Source organism: Xyrauchen texanus, chromosome 30, assembly GCF_025860055.1.
Source record: "Xyrauchen texanus isolate HMW12.3.18 chromosome 30, RBS_HiC_50CHRs, whole genome shotgun sequence".
In the NCBI taxonomy this organism is placed as follows: domain Eukaryota; kingdom Metazoa; phylum Chordata; class Actinopteri; order Cypriniformes; family Catostomidae; genus Xyrauchen; species Xyrauchen texanus.
Genome location: NC_068305.1, coordinates 15,587,858 through 15,593,425, shown reverse-complemented (window position 1 = coordinate 15,593,425; position 5,568 = coordinate 15,587,858). Strand labels below are relative to the sequence as shown.

The following is a 5,568-nucleotide window of genomic DNA, read 5'->3' as shown; positions in this document are numbered from 1 at the left end:
AGGCTCTAATCTTGATTAGGTTCATATAGTACAGACTGTAAATTATTTTTGCAACCACTTTTCTATATTACTGCTGTTAGCTATTGAGTCTGGTTTGTAAGATAAAAGTCAGTAACGTTAATGAAATGTTTCCCCAAAATACTGTACTGGAACAGTCTCGATTGCAGTTGAGGGTGAGGTGTCAGTGAGAGGACGATGTCACAGGTCAATGAAGAAAAACGAGGAGGCTCATTACCTTCAGGTTTATCAGACGAATAGTTATCTAACGTTATGATTAGGGGGTTAAGTTTTCTTTTTGTTAGTTTTGCTGCGGTTGCAGACTTGGTAATATCCCACTGTAGTTACATGTGTTTCTCAGTCTGATGTAAATTACTTTGTGTAGCTAGCTAAAGTCTTTGTAAATATTTTTAAAACAGTATTTGGTTGTTTGAGGACAAAAGACTGACAGATTATGTGTGATAAAATAAAAAATAAATAATATAATGTTCAGCAATAATACTTATGTCCCTGTTAACAGGTTACACTTGATTCTGCAAAGGTTCCTGTGGACCTGAAGCACATGTCATGTTCTTGCTCAGCTAGGAAAGCCCTGTGCAATCACATGGTGGCACTTCTGTTTCAAACTGCTCACTACAGTACTATGGGCTTCAAGACAGTGCCATTGCCTCTGTCGTGCACCAGCTCACTGCAGACCTGGCACCGGCCAAGGACACAGGTCAGATATTAATATTAGTTATACTTAGTGATGTTGGACTAACAGTTTGTATCGACTTGTTTGTAAATTAATCGTTTATGATTCATTACTATATTACAGGGAATTGCACCAGAGGCTACAAATGATATGGCGGTGTGTAAACCAGTGGCAAGGACAAAAAATAGGGTCAGGACTGGTGTGAAATGCACACTGTACAGAGCATATGCTGGTGAGTGAATGAGCCCCTAGCTATTCAAACATTGTAATGCATTTCTAACATATACAGGCCTTCTGTGAAATTATGTTTGACAATTTATGATACAATTTTAGTATTAAAGTTTGGGGCAGCTTAACATAACACTATTAAAGGAGTTATTAAAGGAGTTATTTTGGACATTTTGCATTACAAACATGTACAGGGAGGTGATTAGTGTGACTGTGTTATAGTTTGAAAGGCCATGTGACAGAATTAAATCTAAATTAAACTTGACATATCTCACTTTGTCAGGTCCTCTTCCAGATCGTCACGTCATGGCCAGCGGAGAGAAACTAAAAGACATACGTCCACAACCGGGGATATGCAAATTGCTGCACGGGCTTGAGAACCTTACTTTGGTGGACTCTAAATTTGGCCCTGTGCCATTTGGATCTGTGCTTTCTTATCAGTGCCCTCCTGAAATAAGCAGAGACATTATTAAGCATCCAGGTGCCCCGGAATTTCCTCAGTTGCCTGTTGACGGTTACAACTTTAAGTTTCCACTAGATTTTGAGCCCAACTACAAGCAACATTGCCACTTGGACAGCATAAAGGTATCACACGAGATTTGTGCTGCTACTGAAGCAGAAACCCGACAGCAATCAGAATGCCAGCTGTGGACCCAGGTACGCAAACCCCGACTTACAGCCAGCAGATTCCGTGAAATATGCCATGTTCGCGGGGAGTCTTGTAAATACATTTTTTTCTTTCAATGCAAAATGGACCAAATTTGTAAACTGATGAGAATTGAATTTAGATGTGTGTGTGTATATATACAGAATATACACACAGTATGCTTTTTATATCTGTATGTACAGCTTTTTTTGCTCATTGTTTCTTATGCTCCATGTACAATGCTTAACTGAATTATTAAATGTATGTTTGCAAGAAATTGCTACAAACCTTGTTTCTGCTTTGTTCCACAATGGAAGCTTTAATTTGTGTATTTCCTTTCCCTTAAATATATTCATTGCCAAATGTGTAAATACAAAAAGATGCAAGTTAAATGTAAATGATGTACAAATGCATTCTACTAAGGACAAGCTATTTACAAAAGTTTTTATAGAATGCGACAGCATTAATTCATTAATTCACTCATTAATAGCTATAAAGAAACACAGGATAGATATAGATATACAGAGATAGATCATTTTTTATTTCCAGCCCAGCTACTTGCAGTAATGAATGTTCATCCAAGAAAACTCAAATACGGACTTTTCTGTTTGTTATTGGAACAACAAGGAACACTACAATAACATCGTCTTGATGACTGTGCCATGCTTGTTGGGTGGGCTGCTGCTGCGAAAGATGGACACAAGAAGAAAGTAAAGAGCGACATGATGAATCACATCAGCAAATGGAAATGGTTTAGCATTTAGCTTTTATCTAAAAAGCTATTATAAACAACAGTGGAAGATGTCAGTGATTATACATTTACCGTAATTCCTCAAATAAAAGCCGGGGCCTTTATTTACCTAAACTGCAGAAGGTAACAGGCTTTTATTTGAAGCAGGCTTTTATTAGAGGCAGGCCTTTATTTAAAAAAAATCTAATTCAAATTTCCGTCTGGGTTCCATGCTCCTCAAGACAATTTCGTTTTCAATAAAGTTGTTGAAAAGACCGTTACACTATAGCAGCACTAAATTATATCTGTGTTACATCTATTGTCTACTACCATCTATTGGCTGTACGTTACGATGAACTTGAATGCATATTAGGGGATGTTTACACCTGGCCACTTCATGTGTTTTCTCAGATCGGAAAGCTATCTGATTTATCAAAACAATTCTACTTAAATCTGCTCACAAATGCGTTTTCGCAAAACGGATATAAATTATTTAGCTATCAGATTACAGAACACGCATGAAGTGGACAGCTGTATCATCTCTTCAATGAAAGACATTTAGGAGATTATCCACACTAATTTCCCCCCGGCCTTAATATGAGACCGGCCTTTATTTGTCCGCGTTGATAACGCACCCGGCCACTATCAGAGGCCCGGCGTTTATTTGAATATATTATTCTTAACCTTACCTTTCGCAATTTCGTAAAGTTGATGAGCATCTGTGCATTTTCTGGAGAAGTCTCCAAGGCGAAAGCACACCGGAAGTAGAGATACCCTGCTTCGAGTCAGACCGGAAGTTGTGTGACGTAATTGTGAAAAAGGCCTATTGGCTAACATTGTGTATGCTGATTTTTCTTTTGACATGTAATCGTGTAGCCAATCAACTGCATCTCTCCTTTGTCTAACGTTTAAATTATTCACTTCAGCATTTATGATTTTTTTCACTGCAGTGTGCAGCCAGTTTTTGTTTTTCTCTGAAACCCACATCAACCCCAGTTCTACTTTTTCTAGATCTGCTACATGAGGACTGTTTGTAATGTCTGTTTGTGCAGCAGGGTTAAATGCTTGTCATATATGCTCTATGCAGCATGTCTTGTGTTTTTATAATTGTGTAGCAGCATGTCCACATGCTAACTCAGTATGTCTGGGTGTTTAGCAGTAAACTGATCTAGTCCACAAAGACCAAACTCCAATCAATATGTCATACCAATTTTAACATATAAAATCTCCAAGTTGTCGTGACGGAACTGTCATGATTTACACAATTTGTATGAATTTTATCCTTTAAACAAAAATGTTAAATATGATTGCTCTTGGTAAACATCTAAACACAAGATCTTGCGTTGTTTAGTGCTGAAAACAAATGCTAATGTTTTTGCACGAACATTGCATGTGTCTGGGAATGAGCTTCACTCATGCTCTCCCTTGTGTATTAGAATGTCTTACGGGTTTGGAACAACATAAGGGTGAATAAATAATGATAGAATTCTCATTTTTGGGTGGACTATTCCTTTAACCTTGTGCAACACCACGTGCACATGTATGGACATTGTCTTTTGGCTTCTCTACATGCAACGCATAATTTAAGTAAGGGATAATCCATGCCTAGGTGGGTGATAAATTATTTTAATGCACAACATGGAGGTGAAGAACCACCCAAAATGCTCTGATCCTGAAGACTTTGACCTCTGAAGCATCCATATGGTATCCAACATTAAGGCTGAGCGATTGACTGAATTAAGAATGAACTAGTAATTTGTACTTACACTATTACAAAAGAGCAAAAGACTTTGTGTTATGAAAAATCCATTCACAGCTTTCAGTCAGTGATGTGTAACAAGGCGCCCTCTGCACATGTTGAGCAGGGCAGCAATTTTAGATAAATTATCACAATTCAAATAGTCTTGCCTCATCATTCCGGACAGCGACAGACACATTTGATGGGTCCTGTTTACCTTCTCTCTCCCTCTGTGCAAAACGGCTTAATGTCAAACCATTCAAGCGCTTTTTAATGAGTAAAATGGGGCTGATGAACACTGTTGTCTTTTCGGTGTGTAAAGGGATTAATGGAAAGGAGGAGGCGAGAACCGGCGAGAAAGACAAACACACACACAGGTGTCGGACAGCTGCCCATTAATCTCTCTCTCTCTGTCGCACCGCTGTCTTCGGTTGGCCATTATCCCTCATCCCTATCGAGGGCTAATTAGTCCTGAATCACGACCCGCCATCTGCCCTGCTACATTCCTCCCCGTTCTCTCAGACCAGGGAGCCCCCCGACATGCCACACAGGGTATCCTGTAGCATTTCACAGTTGATTTAAAGATGGCACTGTATGACTTGATGGTGTCATTTTTTTATGTGACAGTTAATCCCAGCTCTGAGACTATATTCACATCCAGAGGTCGTTTGAACAGAGGATAAAACTCTCGCAGTGTCTCATTACGGAGGACAGCAGAGTAGGCACATTAATATAGAACGGTGATAAAACTGACTGGAACTACCTGTGCATTAAATGGTTTTAACGCATGCATTCCATTCAATCAGCATCGAGTATTTGAACAGACCATGGTATTAATTAATTTAAATCGAATGTTGAAGCACCACTTCAACATTTTTCAAAAAATCTGAATTTATGTTCTGCTGAAGAAAGAATAGTCATGCACATCTGGAATGGTATAAAGGTAAGTGAATAATGAGAGAATTTTCATTTTTGGGTAAAATAATCCTTTAATGGAACACTGGTGGTTACTCTGCTAGGACACGTGTGTGAGCTTCCTACATGAACTTGAAAGTTATTTCTTATAAAATGTCTAGCATCATCCTTTTACAGATGCAACTTGGTCTTTATGTTTTGTTTTCTAAAGCAATGATGTTCATGTTTAAGTGTGGCTTCAGTGTCCAACTATTTTTGGGGCCACTGTATACCCATTTTAGCCTCTCATGAATACAGTATTCACATATATAAATAATAACATTCAAATAAGATACGTGTGTGACTCTGTGTGTCAACATTTCCAACTCAATTAAACATTTTAATATACCCAAGTTGGATCAACTGCTATGTATAGTAAGGTAATTGGGGTAGACTCGCCTAGATTTACTGTATTTTCCTCCCCAAATTCCATGATTCATTTTATTGCAGCTGACATCTCCATCCCTGAGTCCTAGACCCCTCAAACTTAGCACAGCTGTGCACAGCTAAAATCATGTCCCTTGACACCACCAGTACTGCAGCCAAGTGCGTGCATGAGTGTTCACAAACGCTAGCCTGTC

General features: G+C 38.7%; 1 long non-coding RNA gene across 1 annotated transcript; it reads left to right on the top strand.

Annotated features, from left to right (window-relative positions):
* The first annotated feature begins 656 nt into the window (after nucleotides 1-656).
* LOC127623545 (uncharacterized) lies at nucleotides 657-1,791 on the top strand. The gene is made up of 3 exons (XR_007968073.1): nucleotides 657-715; nucleotides 815-923; nucleotides 1,203-1,791. It is a non-coding gene; the product is annotated as an uncharacterized LOC127623545 (long non-coding RNA).
* Nucleotides 1,792-5,568: the final 3,777 nt, after the last annotated feature.